Source organism: Canis lupus, chromosome 26 (assembly GCF_003254725.2).
Source record: "Canis lupus dingo isolate Sandy chromosome 26, ASM325472v2, whole genome shotgun sequence".
Taxonomy (NCBI): domain Eukaryota; kingdom Metazoa; phylum Chordata; class Mammalia; order Carnivora; family Canidae; genus Canis; species Canis lupus.
The window spans coordinates 36,579,177-36,599,208 of NC_064268.1; the positions used below are offsets into that span (position 1 = coordinate 36,579,177).

General features: G+C 48.0%; 1 protein-coding gene and 1 long non-coding RNA gene across 13 annotated transcripts in view; one reads left to right on the forward strand and one right to left on the reverse strand.

The window, feature by feature from the left end:
- SGMS1 (sphingomyelin synthase 1) overlaps positions 1–20,032 on the reverse strand; it is a 251,242-nt gene that overhangs the window by 83,101 nt on the left and 148,109 nt on the right. The window contains exons 1-2 of one of the 11 annotated variants that reach the window (XM_035706152.2): positions 8,234–8,432; positions 6,574–6,688 (exon numbers count right to left, since the gene is read on the reverse strand). The exons of 8 other annotated variants lie outside the window; for them this stretch is intronic. The gene's annotated coding sequence lies outside the window, so the exon portion shown is untranslated. Of the gene's footprint in view, positions 1–6,573; positions 6,689–8,233; positions 8,482–8,719; positions 8,789–20,032 lie in introns of those variants that run through there. 2 more of the 11 variants (XM_049101771.1, XM_049101769.1) reach the window with 2 other exon arrangements.
- Positions 7,471–18,950, forward strand: LOC112656220 (uncharacterized). Of its 2 annotated transcripts, none has more exons than XR_003134197.3 (3): positions 7,471–7,941; positions 10,572–10,767; positions 18,596–18,950. It is a non-coding gene; the product is annotated as an uncharacterized LOC112656220 (long non-coding RNA). The 2 variants fall into 2 exon arrangements; XR_004809262.2 differs by lacking the exon at positions 7,471–7,941 and adding an exon at positions 8,792–9,236.

A 20,032-nucleotide genomic window follows, 5' to 3' on the forward strand; every position in this document is an offset into this window, starting at 1 on the left:
CTCAGCCCTTCCTGTCCCCGACTGCTGGCTTTACCCCCCGGGAAGGGCCAGTGGGAGGCACAGAGGAAGACCTACAAAGAAAGCAGAAGCTGCCAGAAGCACATCTCACTTCCCTCTGCTGACCTCTCAGAATGTCCTCTGTGGCTTCATCCCCTGCCTGCCCATCACAGGCTCCCCCGTCGGTTCGTCCAGCCCAAGGCCACAAGGACCTGTGGTTTCGGGCTTTCTCCATGCCCCTGCTCACCTCACCCGTGGAAGCCACATCACTCCATGAGGGTAGGGTACCGAACACCTGAATGCAGTGAGTGCAACTAAGAGACAGAACTCTTCATTTTCATGTATTTAATGTAAATGTCTGGACGTGGCCAGCGGCTTAGGGTTCTAGACAGCAAAGCATGGCCCACGGTCATCCCCACTGCAGGGAAGGGGTGCTGCTGGCATTTTATGTGCTTGGTGGGCAACGGGCAGGTGTAGACAGTCGCAGAGTAGAAGCATCAGCCTCTCTGACTCTATTCACAGTGTAAGAATACAGCGACTCCCAGCCCCCTCCCGACCCTCCACCCACACAGACACACAATTTGTTCAGATAATTTAGCTACCATATTTTCAAATACTAAAGCTCCCTGGAACACAGTGGCGGCTGATGAAGGAAGTTGGAGGGCATGGTGGCAGCTGAGGAGAGGCCTGAGTGTGGAATCCAGGGCCGGGAAGGGGAGGAGCTCTCGGTGGAGGGTGGAGCTCGAGGACAGGATTCCATAGTCTTCCACCCGGTGGGCATAATGCCCACCTTTCCCTGCCCGCCGCCCCCCCCCCTCCCGGGAGGATTTCCTTGTAGTCTTCCTGGGACTCCCTGGTTTCCCTAAGACATACTTCTGGCCACCCTGGCACTGCGGACACTGTGAGAGGCAGTCCCTCTGTCTGGGCTGGACACTTTGAACTTCTGTATCTCTACCCTTGACCAGGACATGATCAGTAAATGATATCGGGCTCCTGACTCTCCGGAGAATTCTGCTCCTGGAAGCAAAGGCTAAGGATTTAAATGGACGCACCCGGGCCACTAGACTGGTATTTCCCCAGCAACTGCTCAGCACTACAAACATCAGGGTCACAACTGCAGAAGTCTCAGTACACCAGAGTGAATAGAGGAATGTTAAAAGGACAGTCTTATGTGAGTACATTTTTAAAGTACCATGGCTTCCGGAACCCCAATGCCCAAAAGACTGGGGCATATTATCTCAACAGCCAAATAAAAGTAGCCTTCTTTTATTTAAAACTCTACTTTTGTCTATTTAAAATCTGTAAGAATCTTAGTGACACAAAACCATGAAAAACTTCAGTGAAATTCTGGCCAGGAGCTGCTCTGACTGGGGACTTCTACAGAGGGTTGGTAATCCTTGCAATTTAAATGAGAATCACAGGATATGCTAACCAGCAGGGTAGGAGTTGGTGAGTTTACACCGTAACTATAACAATGGACTCGGGTTTGCTTTACTCATGCTCACATGAGTCACTCACACAGCAGAACACATTTCCAGCATGAATAAGCACTCAGTTACACTCATTTTTCTTCTCAACATTGTCTAGAAGGCCAAGGAAAGTACCAGCTGTCTGACGGTCATCACTCTTGCGTTAGCCATCAGAGAAAAGGGCACTCGGGCTGGTGTTTCCGGCGCTCTGGCCCCTTAACCTTGTGATCCATCGACAGGGTGATCAGGAGATGGTATGTGCTCACGGGGATGTTCAAAGAAGCACAATTCACATGGAGCCCAGAGAGCAATCAGGGAACGCATAGGGGGCAGGGGACAGAATCACGCTGTCCCCGCGCGGCCCAACACCCCACTGCAAGGTCGGGGCGGGCTCTGCCGTGCTGATTTGATAAGTTGAAAAGTGCAGGGACAGCCCCAGCCCAGGGCCAGGCTCCCCCTGCAGACCTCGGGCTGCAAGAGAGGCAGGGCAGCTCCCCCCGCCCCCACCCGGCCACAGGCTCCATGTCTACACACTCCCCTCCAAAGGCCATTTCAGAAGACCACCTGGAACCAAGTGCTAACTCTGCTGGAGGAGCCGAGCGGCTCTGCACTTCACTCTACCTTCGCTGAGCTCCAGGCCCTGCAGGTGTTTTACTTGTCCAGTCGTCTTTTCCAAGTCAGAAAGGGCAAGGGGTCTACGCTCTCATGGGGTACCCACAGCCCAGCCACACTCACAGTGAAAACCAGCGATTCCCAGGAAGTGAGGGCTTTCCACACGCACTTGTCTGGGAGGGGAGCAACCTCTCTTCAAAGGGCAAACTACACCCACTGAATAGACTTAGCAGATCAAAGAATTCCTGAAGCGCCAAGTTTAGAGGAGGTAAGCACACAGGCTGGGCAAAGGGCAACACCCTCGCACTCTACTGTGACATCTTCAATCTCCTCTTCCTTCTATGTCTAAAACGCACCTGGGCCTTTTGGAGGGACTCTAGTTTCAAAACGCAAAGAAATCTATCTTAACGTGTGCTGACCCAGCACCAGTCTACAACCGGGGATCTTGGCAGCAAACAGTGCAGAGCTCCACCGGGTGGATGACGCCTTCAAGGATGTTCGACACTCGGACAGCAGCTCGTGGACTTGCTAGTCTCACCCACATCCGTGAAGGCAAAGCCACAGGGATGAACCCGCAGCAGAGAAATCATCTCATCTGCTTTCAAGAACCATGCTCACTGGGACCACCTAAAATTGTCATTGGTCTGTCCTCTCTTTCGTCTACTAGTAACAGGACGTTTGGCCTGGCTTGACGGTCAAACTCTTGCCTCTGACCCCACCGAGGCGTACAACTCCGTGTCCCTGGTTCAGGACTCGGGCACAACCACTGAGGTATTTCGTCAAGTTGCTTTAAACCCAGCAGCACTGGGACAGCTGGAGATCATGAGTCTAGAGCCTCGCCTTGCGTCTGTGCGGCCTGGAGCTTAGCTCAGCAAAGGCCTCCAAGGGCTGCAGGCTTAGTCTGGGTTACACATTTCTCAGAAGTGGCTTCTGATCCCCCCATTCCTATTTCACGAGCCACTCAGGCTGTGACCGCCGCACTGCCCCCTGGGGCTGCCACTGCTGGAGTGGCGTGTCGTCGGTCCTTGGCTCCAAGGGCAAAGCCTTCCGGACACCCAGCCAGAGGCAGGCTGCTGGTGGAGGCACGCAGACGTGCCCCACATGAGGCTCACCTCCCGCATTCGTAAGATGGCAACGACTCCATCCACTGCAGCAGGGACTCTGAGTAAGAAAATAACATTTCTTCAAACTTCACTAACTTCAATCCTCCAACCTGCATAAGAGCCTCTCTCTCTAAGCCAGGGAACTTTTTTTTCACTGCTGCGGGTCTCACTGCTCGCCTCCTGGACACCAACAGAGCTGCAACATTTCCTCCCTCTACAGAGGAGACAGCAGGTGGGCGTACACACAGTGGACCAGTGGACAGCGTGGACAGCTTTCCACCCCAGGCTCATCTCAAAGAAAAAACAAAACAAAACAAAATCACCCTGAAGTCAAATGTGTCAACTTTCAGCTGACCTCAGGGATGTGCTACACGCTGCCACAGGCAGCCAGGACAGCTGGAGAGCAGAGGGGCTCGTGGATGGCTCCAGACTCTACCTCCCTGGCTGGGGCACCAGTGGGGGTGACAGGAAGAGTCATCACAGGAAAGCTTTGCTTCGTCTTTTGTGGGGAGGCTGAGTGGGTCCAGGAAGCCGCTAAGCCTGCAAAGTTGACACTTGTGAACAGACGGCTGGGTGTGTGGCTTATGTCTCAAGGCACTAGAAAATACATGAAGAAACCCTAACATTGAGGAGGAGCATGAAGAAACAGAGTTAATCAGCCTGCTTGAGAACAACAAAGGTGGCAAGTTTTTCCAGTGAAGCAATGCACAAACACAAAGATGCTACTCTTGGCTGCTTCCAGCCCCGTGAGGAGCGGGACTGTGTTGTGCTTCTGTCCTCAGGGCATGTCCCATCCTTCCCTGCAGGGCCACTGTTTAACATGTCCAAAGACAGAACCTCTCCTGAGTTCTGACGACCAGAACTTTTCAGGTTTTCTTAAAGATTTTAGTTATGAGAGAGAGAGAGAGAGAGAGAGAGAGAGAGAGAGAGAGAGAGGTGCAGAGACACAGGCAGAGGGAGAAGCAGGGAGCCCGACGTGGGACTCGAGACTCGAGCCCGGGTCTCCAGGATCACGCCCTGGGCCGAAGGCAGACACTCAACCGCTGAGCCCCCCAGGCATCCCTCCTTTTCAGCTTTATCTTGAAACTATCACAAGTGCACTTTCTTTATGCATCCGCTCTCCAAGGCTTACATTTTCACAACCATCAGTTAATCTCATGACCAAAAAGGAAAAGTTAATTTGAAAAACAATGGCTAACGATGGCGCCTGAGTGGCACTGCAAGATTTACACAGGAGTCCTGTCACTCTTATGAAACAGAGACTGGCTTTTCACAGATGAAGAAACCTGTCTCGATCACAGAGCAGGTTAAATCAGTACAGCTGGGATGCAAGCACGGGCTTATCTGACTCTCCCAGCACGATAATGTCTTCCTCTAGGGAACAGAGCAAACGCTGCAGTTGATAACGATATATGCTGCCCGCATCTGCAGATTCCAGCACGCATTAGCTCACAAAGGCCCTTCATAAACATCCCCTTAAAGCTACTCTGTGATGCTGCTAAAGCAAAGACTCGCAGTCAAATTTCACAGAGACACATACACTGGAGTGAAGCGGAGGTTTCTTCCCATCGGCACTACTGACGTTGGGACGGGACAGTTCCTCGCTGGGGAGCCTGTCCTGTGCACTGTGGCCTCCGCCCACCCGATGCCCGATGCCAGCAGCACGCCTCCCCGTCACCCCAGAACACCTTGGAGCTTAGCTGAGCGCCTGAGCCCACATCACGGGTTCGCCATCGTACTGGTACCAAGAAAGAGCTCTTCCAGAGCCTAGTTCGATGGAGACTGAAGGGTACCAAGCTACGGCTCCTTAAGAGAAAGCACCTGTGAGACAGGCTGCAAGGTGCAGGACTGAGAACAGGACCAGCTGTGCCTCACTGGCAGGATGCAAGCGCCATCCCTCAGCTTCTACACGGGAGTACGCGCAGCCCCCGTGTCTTCAACCTCTGTTCAAGCTTCCTAGACCCTCGCCCAAACGTGATTGCCCCGTTCTGGGCCCACATTTGCACACAGACCAAGAAACAGACACGACGCTGCCCAAAGCAGCAAAAGGAGGAACCACCACAGAAGACTGGCACCAACACTTCAGGTTTGTAAAGCCCTTGACCTGGATTACCTATGTCATCCTTCAACATCTCCGACAACCATAAGGAGGCAGTGTTATCTGCCACTTTATGAACGGGCTGAGGAAGGGAGCACTCAAATAACCTACCGGAGGAGGTCAAGCCAGAGTCCTTGTTTTTTTTTAGTTTTGTTTTGTTTTTAAGATTTTATTTATTGATTGGAGAGGAACAGGAGGAGAGGGAGGGACCGGGTGAGGGGCTGAGCGTCCAGACCATGACCTGAGCCACGCAGAAGCCCCCCAGTCCCTGTTCTTAACCACTGCCTACAGTGCCTCAGAGAACCCTGGGCTGTCCCCCACCTGGTTCTAAATTCTCTACGTCTACTCCTGGAGGAGTTTCCACCTCCAGTCACGTCAACTGCCCCACGGTGCTGGTACCTAGCAAGCCTGACCATCCCTCTGTGGAACGGCAAACCCAAACCTACTTATCTATACTGCTGTCCAACCTACACTCGTCCACCTTGAGTAAAGAACATGCAGCACTCTGTTAAACGTCTGGCTGAAGCAGACCTGTCATCATGTGTGGCAACGCTGATGTACCTGTCCAGTAACTACCAAAAAAGAAATAAGGTCAGATGGAGACGAGTGATGCTGCACACCAGTCATCACCCCTCTTTCTAAATCGATCCCCATCCACCTTTCCAAAAATGTCATTTACAATTCTGCTAGTTACTAACATAAGTCCTGAATATCGAGTTTCCAGGATTTACCATGTCCCCAGTTTTGAAAATCAAGCTGCCTGGCACACTTCCTCCTCTCCATGGTTTTCATAAGATTACCCCCAAGTGGTTTGATCATCACACTGGCATGTGCTTTCAACATCCTCAAGAACTCAAGTCACGTAACGCAGCTAGGACGTAGAGAGGTTTAGGGAGGAGGCCACAGCATTCTTATTTCGCTTTAGGAAGTAGGTGGGTGTTCTGTGTCAAATAGATGGTGCCAGTCATGAGGTGGGGTGTGGGCAACACCCGGTTTTTGGCAGAGATGTTGGAGCTCATGGCAGTCCCTACGACGGTGACACTGTTCTCTTTCATTATAACCTCCCAAAAGCTGGCCCAGCAGATGGACCCTTGCGGTATCGGCTGCCCCTGGCGAGACACATGGAGACTTTCTCACCTTCATCCAGCAAGAAAAGTTCCAGCACTCACAGAGTGTGCCGTCTATGACCTCACAGTTCTTAACAAAGAGGTTCAACACTAACTTAAGTGCCAATAAACAATTTAAAAGCATTTCGATATACGTAGCACAGAAGATCCCGCCGGTGTGCACTCACAGCGCAACGCTGGACATCCGTGGCCCCAGCTGCTTGGTTCAATGATCAGGGAATGCCTGGGTTGTACTTTGTGAGTGAGGAGCAGGAATGAGATGCAAGTCCAGAACTAAAAGGGCTTCAGGGAAAAAAAAGAAGGAGGTCACCCCCAAGTCGACAACCGTTAGGCCGCCAAGTGTGTTAATAGGCTCATCAAGAACAGGGCTCGCTTAGTTAATATTTAAAAACCATGAGCTCCCAGAGTAAATGCACTATTCCTTGAACTTTGATATCCTGGCATGAGGGCAACAAGGAGCTTTTAAAATTACCAAAATAATAATAATAAAATAATAATAATAATAAATAATAATAATAATAAAGAATCTGCTTTAAATGAAGAAACTTCTCTGGATCACTTCATGCAGAAAAATTAACGCTATGTTAGGAGTAATTGAAGCCACATGGGAAAAATAAAATCTCAAACGCTGTCTTCCAGTTTAATTATAAAACCTTGCCAAAGCTGCTGCTTCTACTATAAAATGAAGATAATAATACCCCCCTCTCTCAGTATTATTGTAGGAATTAAATGAGGTAGTGGGTGCAAAGCATCTGACTGCCTGATAAAAGTGCATCCTTAAATGTTCGGCTCTGTCACAGGATTAGGTAAAACTTGAATCAAAATCTAATCATCAGTTTAGATCTTAGACATCCTAGAGATTTAACAGAGTATTTTCCCATTCTCACAGCCCGATGGGATTTTCCCACTACCCCAGTGGATTTCAACACCACAGGCTGTTTCTCAAAAGAACGGGTGTCCCCAGTCCCTCCCATGCACGCCGAGGCACTTGATGAGTTAAACTCAAAGCAGCAGAGCTGAACAAGCCTTCCAGCCTGGAAACAGCGCTCCTAGGAGTTCAAAGAGTAACTTATTAAAAATTCTATCCGGTTATTTACTTAGTGCCTTTAGAAGGGATTTCTTTCTAGGCACGTTTCCTTCATAGACCTGAAAAGTCAGCTGCAAAGAAGTTCACGGTCTCTGTTTGAATCTTGCCTACTGCATTAGGCTCTCTCTCCGTAAAGGAGGGGTAAGACCGTTCACAGCATGGTTCGCTTCGTGACTCCATAAGGCGGCTGCAATATTCCTCTTCCAACCCGATGCTGCTGGCGGCACAGCGTGGCTGGCAGTGGTGACGCCCGTTGCCCTGTGCGGGTCCTTTTACCCAAACAGAACAATCCCAAGATTCCGCTTCTCCTGCCCCTACATCTCCCCCCTCCTCCTGCAGAACCTTCCAAAACAGACCCCACCATACAAATCTCTACGCCTCTACAGACTAGTTTCCTACATGGAAAGGTTCTCGAGGAAGAGGCACGACTTCACATCTACGGAAATGGGTAGGAAATATCAGAAAGGGAGACAGAATATGAGAGACTCCTAACTCTGGGAAACGAACTAGGGGTGGTGGAAGGGGAGGAGGGCGGGGGGTGGGGGTGACGGGGTGGCGGGCACTGAGGGGGACACTTGACGGGATGAGCACTGGGTGTAATTCTGTATGTTGGCAAATTGAACACCATTAAAAAATACATTTATTATTTTTTAAAAAAGACTCATACCTGATCTACTTAAAAAAAAAAAAAAAAAGAAAGAAAAGGAAAGGAAAGGTTACGGTGGTAAGAATGGACGCACCTGGGGCTCAGGTGTCCCGGATTCTTACTCCGCTCCCTCCGGTGTAACTTCCGAGCCCGCGCATTCCCGTCGGGCGGTCACTTCCACGAAGCCCAGGAGAGCCGCCAGAGGCCGGCACACGCAGGAGGCAGGGCCGTGGAGCGAGCACGCGGAGCACGTGCGCCCTTGTGGCCCAGCACCGGCTCCCGGCGGCAGCTCCCGGCGGGGGGCGGCCTGCGAGGAGCGGGCCTGCGGGGGCCCCGGCTGGACAGGCCTGCGGGGAGCGGGCGCCGCCCCCGCTGGACACCCCGCGGTACGTGCGATGCCACCCCTCCCTCCCTCCCTCCCTCCCTCCCGCCGCTCTCCGCGTGGAGAGCCTGTGCGGGCGCGGCCCCCGCCCCGACAAGACCCGCCGTCCCAGGAGGGCCCCGGGCGGCGGGCGCACCCCCGGCCCGAGCGCGCACCCCGGCCCCGAGCGCGCACCCCGGGCGGCGGGCGCACACTTACGTCTCCGCTCCCCGCGGGCAGGTCGGCGCGGCTCCCGCGGCTCGGGCGGGCGGGCGGGGAGGAGGAGGGAGGAGGGCGGCGGGCGGCGGGGACACCCGCTCCCGCTCCCGGCCCCGCGCTCTCCGCTCCGGGCTCCGGGCTCCGCGCTCCCGCACCCGCTCCCGCGCTCGGGGCCGCGGGCGGCAGGCGGCAGGCGCGCCGGCTCGTACCCGGAGGCTCCGCGGGTGTGGCCGGGCAGCCGAGGTTTTTGGAATGCAGGGTGTGGCCCTCTAACACAGCAAAAAAGAAATGAGTCAGCCCGTGCGATCCTAACCAATAAGCGTGTTCATTGTCGGCTAAGGCGGAACTTGCCTGTCTTGATTTATATCAGGCTTAGGAGCCCGGTACAGCCTTTAAAAGAGGTTTTTTCCCCCCCGAACTTCAGCCTTGAACAACTTCCAAGAACGCAGCAGAGGCTCTTTAAAAACTCTTTCAAAGCCAGAGTCAGTGTCAGGACATGCTTGACCGGCGGGTGCAGGTGAGTGCTACTGCTGTAAGAAAGTCCGTGAGCGAGGCTGCGATTCTGGGTGCAGGAGCGGGGGCCTGGCACCGCCACACACGCGGGTCAGAGCTCGGACACCGCGGCCGACACCGGGCAAGGCAACTCCGCAGCGAGGGCGTCGGATGAGACGAGACGCCCACCTGACACTTCCACTTCGTGGAACAGCTTCTACGGAGTAAGACACGCAAGGCATTGGGCACAGTGCTTGACATTCAGTGGGGCGCTCACACCATGCTGGGTTTGGCCCCTGTAAGTTCTGAACCCATCTCCAAAACTATGGACAAACCAGCTATCACTTTTTAAAAATTATTTTCAACGTTAAAATATGCAAATAATTTTACAGCTGAAATAGTACTTTAGTGTTCTGTAGACTTTAAGCGGTTAAAGGAACTTTTGGTTTAGGATTCTTGGATTTAATGTTATTATACAACAGGAACTTTACTATGAAAAAAAAAGGTTTAAAATTGAAGCAATTTCATTTATGCCACAGTAAACCAACTATTATTTTTTAATTTTTAAAAAGATTTTTTTTTATTTATTTATTCATGAAAGAAAGGCAGAGACACAGGCAGAGGGAAACTAGGCTCCCTGATACAGGACTTGATTCTAGGACCTCCGGATCACGACCTGAGCCAAAGGCAGATGCTCAACCACTGAGCCACCCTGGCATCCCTAAACCAACTTTTAAAAAAGTAAGATTCTGCAAATCACTCTATCTGGGTTACTATAGAATAAAAACTATTTAAATTGTAGTATGTAAAGGAAACCATATGAGCGGGTGCAGGAGCGCGGAGCCCGGAGCAGAGAGCGCAGGGCTAGGGAGCCGGGAAACTTTATATGATAGAATAAATATTTTTATTGTAGAAAAAATATTTAAGGGAGTTTTAGGTAGCTGGGAATTGGCAAATCACAGAAGACTCCAGAACTACTATGTCCTATGGACCAGTTAAGAAACGAATTGATGGGGCAGGGCAGCCTCGAAGTCTCAGCAGTTTAGCACCACCTTCAGCCCAGGGCACGATCCTGGAGTCCCGGGATCGAGTCCCATGTCGGGCTCCCTGCATGGAGCCTGCTTCTCCCTCTGCCTCTGCCTCTGTCTCTGCCTCTCTCTCTCTCTCTCTGTGTGTGTCTCTCATGAATAAATAAATAAAAAATCTTAAAAAAAAAAAAAAAGAAACAAGTTGATGGCTAATAGGAGTAGAGTGTTTTAACAGAGGAAGAATTTTTTTTTTTTTTTTTTTTAAGTAACAAATTAAACCTTCTAACTTTGGAGAAAATCTCCTGAGTTTAACTTCCTCTTATTTTTTTTAGAACCGATCATTCATTCCATAAGCCAAATTTTCTCCAAAATACTCACTGGCCAAAGATAAAATCTAAAGTGAGAGCAAAGGCCCTTCCTAAAATGGGGTTTTCTTCAAAGCAGCATGGAAAGAACAGAGCACCAGGACTCAGGAGCTCCAGCCCTCATCCCAGCTGTGCCCATAAGAGACCAGGAGCGTGGTGCGAGGTAAACCGGTTCATCTCTCTCAAGAGTTCCAAAAGTTCTTCCACCTGAAGGACCAACTTGTGGTCCAAACAGGCAGGCACAAGATAAGCCTATTACCTCAAAATTTTCCTAGCAACAGGCATCAGTGGGCCCATAGTCTAGATGATAAGGTTGAAAATCTCTCTTGACTCTCACATAAAGGTAATCTCATTGTCCTAGATGCTTTGAGTTAAATTCTGGAGTCATCTGAGAACACACGTTCTCTCTTTCATTCACTATCAACAGGTATGATGACAGCCTCCTAGTCATCTCCCATTATCTGTACCATTCTTGCCATTCCGGGTTCAGGTATTCATCCCCCTGTGCCAGGTCACCGAGGCTGAGTGTCCCCAACTGCTGTTCCAGCTGCCAAGTCTCCCTCTCTACTCCCAAAGCAGCATCACCCTCACATGATACATGCGAAAGTCCAGCATGCCACCATGTCAGAAACCTTCCCTCTATCAGTTGAACAGCTACGGTTTTATAGTAGAGATCCAAAGGAAAACATCCGCTTTTTGGGCAACTTTCCTCAAACATTCATGCAAATTAATATGTATTTTTAAGAACGGCGATTTTCTGTTTACAAAAATACTATAAGCAGTTAACACTGGCCAAACTGATGATATGTTGGCTGTTACACCAAGAATAGCAGCTCTTTTATATGGGAAGGTTGTATATATATAAAACTGTTGTGTATTTGAGCAACTGAGTAAACTTCTTATCACCTGCAATCTGAAAAATGCAATTGTATGTGTGTAGATCTATACAGATACACTGAGATACACGAAAGAGGAAGGGAAAGGCAGCTGTCCAGAAAAGAGAGAGAGAATTTAGTTTGTTTCTAATGCCTAGGATCCAGGCAGGCTTAAAATTCACAGAGTGGGTGCTCTGTCCAGGAAGAAGAGCTTCATAAATATGTCTACCTGCAATCCTAACACTCAAAGCACTTGAAAGATGTTTACAATAATCCTTATGCTCCCAAAGCAAGGACCGAGTTGCCAGTGTTGCCAAAACGTCCTTACAGATGTCTTTTTTGCCTAAAGTACAAAACTATCAGTAGTACAGGCTATCGTTGTACGGTTCAAAAAAGTGACGATCAGCCCACCGGCCCAATGCCATGTTGCTCAGTCATTCAAAAGCTGGCCTTCACCTTTCCAACCCCCATCTTCCATCTTAGGAACCCTCCATCAAATAACCCAACTGATCTACCTGCTGTCCCCCTAAGGCAGTGGACAGCACTTCCTTCCTGTGGAGGCCCACACCACACCCCCTGGCAGTAGGTAGACCTCTTCTCACTCTTCATACTAGCCATGACCTTCCAGACCCTTCCTTTTCCTAGAACCCTCCCCACTGGCTCAAGCCTTGGAGAACTTTCCTTTCCTCAAATGCCTACAGACCTTATTTTTTATACCTCCGTCTCAAAACTGATTTACAGAACCTCAGCGTTGCTCTTTGATTCAAGATCTCTCCCTGACCTTTCTCTCTGGCCAGATGATATAAGTCTATCTGAGGATGAGGTTGTGTCTCAAAGGCTTTGTATCCCCAGCACATGGCAGATTCTGAATACACAGTCATGTTGATGTGACTGATGCTCCAGTTCTACAACAGCCATGAAGGAGAAGGGAAAACGTTCCTCCTAACTGCTGACACATCAGGAATAAGCAGATATTATAGCTGTCCAAGCCAGTTGGCAGGCAGAACTCAAGCGGCAGATGCATTTCTTTGCTCTCTCTGACATGTTCCAACAATACCGAATGCTACAACTGAGAGCACAAATTGGTACTTCCTAAAAGGAAGTAGGGTTTACGAAAGAGTGTCATCACATAAAATCTCAGTTTCTCCAACACGAACCCACTGAAGAAAACAAAAGCATTCAGTCATATTATCTTCCCTTTCTAGTAAGGAACACACCCACACACACATTGGGTCATCTTGCCAAAGTGCCAATCTGTCCGTAAAGATAAACGTCTCTCTCAACATACATGGTATAGTCACGAGCAGCTACCTGCTTACCTACTAATGCTCCTAATTATAAACAGTAGCAAAAGGCAGTCTTCAACGCAACTTATAACTACTAGAACCATCATATGTATATGTTTGTTTATATGGTTTAAAATCAAACATTATAGATGCCTGTATTAGCACAAAGTCCTATCAGAATCATTATCTCTCTTACTTTTTTAAAAAAGGTTTTATTTTAATCACCCGGTGCTCATCACAACAGGTGCCCATCACCTGTTTCATGTCCCCCCTCCCCCTCCAGTGACCATCAGTGTGTTTTAAGTCATTATTTCTCTCTCTCTCTCTCTCTCACACACACACACACACACACACATAGTCACTGGTATCCTTTGATTAGTGCTAATTAATATATTTCTGCTTTTATGAGATAGGCATAAACACTACCATTGTTCTCAAAAAGCTATGTTATAAATCAGCTGTCCTACTATGTAATTATATTTATGATAATTGTCATGACAAAGACACAACTTCTTAAACATTCCAAGTCTAAACAAATGAATTAGTCACCTTTTTCTAACTTGCCGGTAACAGAAATGGCACTTGAAGCATCGCCAGTAAAAGCAAGGAGGGCACATGATGTAATGAGCACTGGGTGTTATATAAGGCTGATGAATCACTGACCTCTACCTCTGAAGCTAATAATACACTATATGTTAATTGAATTTAAATTAGAAAATAAATAAATTATAAATAAATAATTAAAAATTAAAAAAATAAAAGGTGGAATGTGTTGACTTAAGTAACCCAGCAACAGGAGAGTCATAAGGGTAGCTGGGCTTTAGGATCAACTCAAAATAAACTCCACCAGGACTAGATGGTTTCATTCTTCCTTTCTGAAATCTGTCTTCTTCCGCTTAAATCCCGGCTCTGCCAGTAAAAGGGACTATACTATAGTTATAATTTTAAAGATTTTCGGAAAAAACTCACACAGGTCCCACTTGGGGCCATGCGCCCACCTGGTGGGTCAAGGTCCTCTGTTTGGCAGGTCTACAATAAAACTACCTGGTTAGATTTGCAAGAAGAGCAGTAATTTCTCCAGAAGGTGAGCGGACTTCCTAGAAGTAGAAAAAAGGACTCATGTGCCCCCAGGAAACCTACCGCCTATCAAGCAATTCCATTTTATGTCCAAGCAAAAGGTTATCTAAATAGTCAGCCCTCAACCTGGTAATAAATTACATTCTAAAAGTTCACTCCTAAGTATGAAGTCAATGAACTTATGTGGCATTTGAAATGCATTTCACTACAGACAAAACGTAGACAGTGGCTTCTCTGGCCAGTCTTTAGAAGCCTATTTAACTTATGATTGATCTCAAGTATAATGTTAATAATATTTCTAATATTGTACTCAAACCTCATTCTTAACACTGTCCCTATAGGAAAATATATTTGAAATTGCACCAAAACAAGAAAAAAAATTGCTCAATGTAATTCATTTACTGAGGATCTAGTCACGATAGTGCCTTCTGCTGTACACACATTATTTCCCGTTTAATATGTATACAACACAGCCAGGCAGGTGTTCGCAGCAGTACTGAGCCCACTGTTAACTAGGAGTCATGAAGGTTCTGAGCCCAAGGTCAACTGTCAAGGCGAGTCAGAGCCAGCTTCAAAACTATGGATGTTTAACCCCAAACCTGGGGTTTTAATGTCTGATCCCCACAGCTGCCAAACAGGCCTGGGCTTACAGCTCAGAGTACGGATGGCTAATGTTTCAGACTCTGTGTAAACACTGAGGTTTTCCTGCAAAAAAGAGAAGGGACAAGTGGCCAGTCACTGTCAATAACCAGACATTAACTTTCTATATTCTCCCCAACAGAGGATACTTCTCTGTGGTAGGACAAAAGAAAATATTTCTCTGGGTGAGCCCTAAACTATATCGATGCCTATGTTGATAGGAAGACCCTCTGAAAATCAAAGGTCAATAAATAGTGTCTTCAAAATAAAATTATTTTGCTCCGTTGAAGAAAGAGGGCACTATTTATTAAAACACCCATCTAAGGTGTTTTACAAGAAAATTAAAGTCGTAAAACTAACTGACATGACTCAGTTTTTTTTTTTTTTTTTTTTTAGGATCTTGTTTATTTGTTTATTCATGAGAGACACAGAGAGAGGCAGAGGGGGAAGCAGACTCCCTGCAGGGACCCCGATGTAGGACTCAATCCCAGGACCCTGGGATCTTGACCTGAGCCCAAGGGCCTATGCTCAACCACTGAGCCACCCAGGTGCCCCTGACAGGACTCAATGCTGCCAATATAAACACAATGGATGCATTTAACAGCATGTACTGTTTTACACTTAAAAAAAAAAAAAAAAAAAAAAAAACCTTTTTGGTTATATAGTATTTCATACGTAAAGAGAATTTATTTAACGTATCTGTCAGGAAAAATAATATTAAAATCAACAATCATGAACCCACCACCCAACCTTAAGACCAGACCACTATGGACACACAGTGGCAGTTCTCTGAGTATTCCTTCCTCTGTCTGGGGCTGTAACCCTTTTTTTCTGTGCATATTGGACAAAAAAGTTTGAAGGCTCTTGGTTCAAGATGGGACTTGAATAATAAATTAGTCATGTGCCTTTTGAAATGCAAGTGGAGAAGGGATCAGAAGCGGCGAGAAAGGAAATAGCTGAATGACTGGGAAACTACATCGTGCATTGTCTTAGCCCAGAAACTACTAGTCAGACTACTTCTTGGAGCTTTTGGTGTCGCGCCATGGTCCAAAGCCAGGGTGAGTCACTGGGAGCATGAAATCAAGTTAGATCCCCTGAACACCTGTCTGATTATTAGACACAGGATCTGAAATATGACAGGACAACTCCAAGTTATTCCAAATTGAGGTAAGGTATTACTAAGCCCATGCAGAGCCTTCTCTCATCAGACACCACAAAGAGAAAATGCAAAGGAGTGCTCTAACAACAGCAACCTCCACTTCATACAGCACAGAGAAAAGAACCAATAACTTCGGTGGCGCAGTGGGGAGAGAATCAACAAAAATGGTCAATAATTTACTGAATGTTTAATTTTGTTGTAATAACATGTTAAAAAAAAAAAGACATACACCAATGTAGTGGATGAGTTGCTACAAAACGTTTCACTAAAAATGCAAGTTGGGAATAAGGAAGTCTAGTGTTGAGCACAAACTAGTTTGTGCTCCGGCTGCGGGGGAGGGAAGGGGGGGGAGATGAGCTTGAATGATGGGAGAGGAATGCCACTGCAAGGGCATCATAAGGATGGCACCCATCAGGGGGCTCACCTCCCTGAGCACAGCCCACCAGTGACCGTGTGACACTGGGCTCTGGACCCAACCACGTGCCCTGTTCACAGCCACTGAATACATGGCACCCAGTCACGCCACGCTCCCAGGGTCCTGAGGCTGGGCGGGGGCTTGGATTATTTAAAACCTCTAGACATCCAGACCTTGACCTGGAACATGTTTTGCAAGTGTTTGAGGAAACAAAATAAAGGGGGGTGTCTGAGTGGCTCAGCCAGTGAAGCATCTGCCTTCAGCTCAGGTCATGATGTCAGGGTCCTGGGATCGAGTCCCGTATTGGGCTCCCTGCTCAGCAGGGTGTCTGCATCTCCCTCTGCCCCTGCCCTTCCCCACTGTTTGTGTGCTCTCTCACTCTGTCTCGTTCTTTCAAATAAATAAATAAATAAATAAACAAACAAACGAAGGGGCAACTCAGTCAACCCTACACACCTAGTTAAATGCCTTATTTGAAGTGATAACGTGTGAAGAAGGTTCACCTCTCCAATGCAGGAGAAGGACAGCAGGACAGCGGGCCTCTATGGGTTTAGGCTAAGTCACACTGCAGTATCAAAGAGTGCCAACATTCTGGAGGCCAACATGAGAGAAAGGTCTTACTATTCCTGGCTCCTGTTTGGTTCTGTGGAGGTGAGCTGTGTCCTCTTCACAGGGACCAAAGGAGAAGGAACACCCCAAGTGGGACACACTGGTCCCATGGCAGGGACAAGGGAGACATGGTGGACCCAGGCCATGCCTCGTTAAAGCTTCTACCGGGAAATGGCAGGTGTCATTGCTATTCACATTGTTTTGGCCAAAATAGGTCCTATGGCCAAGAAAGCCATGGGGGCCAACCCTCAGTGGGGTGGGAAAGTATAATCTATGGGACACCTGGGTGGCTGGCTTAGTGGTTAAGCACATCTGCCTTCAGCTCAGGGCATGATCCTGGAGTCCCGGGATCGAGTCCCACATCGGGCTCCCTGCATGGAGCCTGCTTCTCCCTTTGCCTTGGTCTCTGCCTCTCTCATGATAAATAAATAAAATCTAAAAAAAAAAAAAAAAAAAAAAAAAGGAAAGTGTAATCCTCCCACAGGGTGGGCAGGGACAAGTGATTTGACAACAATGTCACCTACCACAAAGGGAACAGAAAATGGCTGAGGAAGTGTTTTCTTCTCTTCAGTGATGATGAAAGAGACCATTGTGGGCTAGAAAGCAGTCCCTCCCTGTCACCTTCCAAGTCTAACTGTGGCCTCACAACCCTCCCAGGGAAGTCCCCAGATCTACCCAAGGCCCTACCAGCCCCTCCCTCCAACTGCAAGCCCGGTGTCACTTCCTCAAAGCCAGCCTTGGAGGCCTCTGTTTCACCTACAGAGTGGAGACAATCCTGCACTCTCCTGAGAAAGTTTAGGGGAAATTAGGGAAGGCGATGCATTTCAAACACACAAGCACATGAAAGCAAGTAAGCATAAGGTAGTATTATTTTAAATTATGATACTTGTCTCCTAATCCATATTTTTCCCAAATTGTCTTTAAATTTTATTCAGTTTGTTAAGAAGTGTATAAAATACATGAATTAATGTCGTTTCCTTTACTTTTCAAAACCACAGGCCCCTCTAATCTTACAATTTTTTCTATACATACATACTCTTCCCGACTTCCATTAATTGTTCACTCCCTAATTTGTTGGTTTCTTAAGCCTCTCAGGAAGTTTTAGAAGGTAGAACCATTAATTATCTATTACCCATAATGAATAATTACTACCTATAACAATTAATTAATCACTTCTCCTCAGATAAGGTAAGGTAAGTTAAGGAAAACCGAAGATTCTCACAATCTTTGTATGAGGCAGGCTATGGACTCCCACATGGCTCCCAACTGAGAATGAATAAGGGCTGGGCCCGGCAGGCCCCATCTCCCACCGACAGCCCCAGCTAGCGGGCCTTCCCTCTTGGCCTGCTGCTCAACCGCACCTCCCGCCTTTCCCCAGAGTGAGAGCTTCCCTTCCTGCCTCTACCTCTTTGCTCACTCACAGTCTGTCTTCCTGCTGGAATGTTCCCGAAGGCACTGCCCCGACTCTGTTCAGAGATCTGCCCACGGAGCTGGGCAGGTGCACCACAATGCATGACCAGAGATGTTCACCACAGTGAGCTTTACGAAGAGGAGGAGGAGCGGAGAACCACCAAAATGCCCGCTCCCGGGGATCCGGTTAAACAATACGGGCCGCGTAACACAGGAACCGCTGCCAAACAGGATGTATTTATCAACATGGTATGGTTTCAGTACACGGTCAACCAAATTAGGTGTCAAATGATATTTACCACAAAAGATCCATTTTAGAAGAAAAAAGAAATGCATGTCAAACCCAGGCTTAGGAAGAGGATGGTAGAAAACCAGAAAGAAACCAGAAAAAATGAAAAACTAAAAAAAATAGTCAATAATGGTATCTGTAGGTAGATGATATTGATGAATTTTCAATTCTTAATAACTTTCACATTTTTAAAGTTCTTTCCAATTGTTAACCTTTATGATTTTTAAAATAGGTATTTGAATTAAAAAGCACAGTCACTAAATACCCACGGCACCTGTCATGTGCTGCTGCAAGTCTCCTTGACCTCGTCACTCCCGCCACACAAGGCACTTCTCTCTCCAACTGATTTCCAAAACACTCACTGTATCTCCTATGACATCGACCACATCACGACCTGCGACTCCCAAGTACAGAGCACACTTCGGAGCGCGCTGATCGACCACCGTGCCAGGCTGCAACCTCCCCACCCCCAAGGCCTACACACCTGCCAGCTCTCCAGTCAAACTCGCATCCATACTGGGGATGCCCAGAAATAGCATCAGGTCCCTCCTGGGAGAGAAATCATAAATCAGAATATTTTATGTGTGGTGAGGCTCCTCGGCTGGTTATTTCTCCCAAGTCTGCTTTCACAGCGACCCAAGACACTCTTATTCATCTTGATTGAAACACAAGTCAATATTTCTTAATCCAGGGGCAAGCGTCTCAGGTTTCCATCCATCAGTTTCAGCATGAAAGGGGCAAGAATTGCTTTTGCAATAATCCAAGTCCGTTCTTGACTCAGAAGGAGCTATAAATATCTATTGTTTCAGGAGGAAATAAGGGAAATAAATGTTTTAAGATTATGTAAGTCCGTTTCAGGGAACTGACACAAACGAATGTTTTGAAATACCCAAGACATTTTTTTTTTTTTTTTTAAATTTTTTTTTTTTATTTATTTATGATAGTCACAGAGAGAGAGAGAGGCGCAGAGACACAGGCAGAGGGAGAAGCAGGCTCCATGCACCGGGAGCCCGATGTGGGATTCGATCCCGGGTCTCCAGGATCGCGCCCTGGGCCAAAGGCAGGCGCCAAACCACTGCGCCACCCAGGGATCCCGGCAAGACATTTTTTTTTAAGGTTCAGTAAAGAATGTGTTCTGAGAGCAAGGTGGGTGAGATTTAGAATAAAAACCACCACCACAATCTTAGCTGTTACTGAGCGATTTCAGGCTCCCATTGTCCCCTGGAAAGGGCAAGCTAGCGGGCTGGGGGAGCACGGGCTACCTGCTCCAGGGTCCCTGGTGCCCTCCATCCCCCTCCCGAAGACCTGCATCAAGCCAGTGTGAACCTGACACTGCCCACATACCATCCTGTTTTGTTTCTCTCTCTCTGGAGACAATGTACTTTCATGAAAACTTCATTTCTGAACAAAAGCAAAGCAACGAGCCATCGCTGGTGAGGAGGAAGCCTGGCTGCTGGTCCCTGCAGTGTCACTACCTGACAAGGTATAGGTTCCAGGGAGCACAGCAAAGGCACAGAACAAACTGGAAAGGGAGTGGACAGCCTGCCTGTGTGCAACCACTGTCACTGCACAGCCCGGAGAGGCGAGGGTGCCAGGGCAGTGACATCACGAGGTCAACAAGCCTCAGGCAACGGGTTTCCATTCTAAATTGGTCTCAGGACTTATCTTC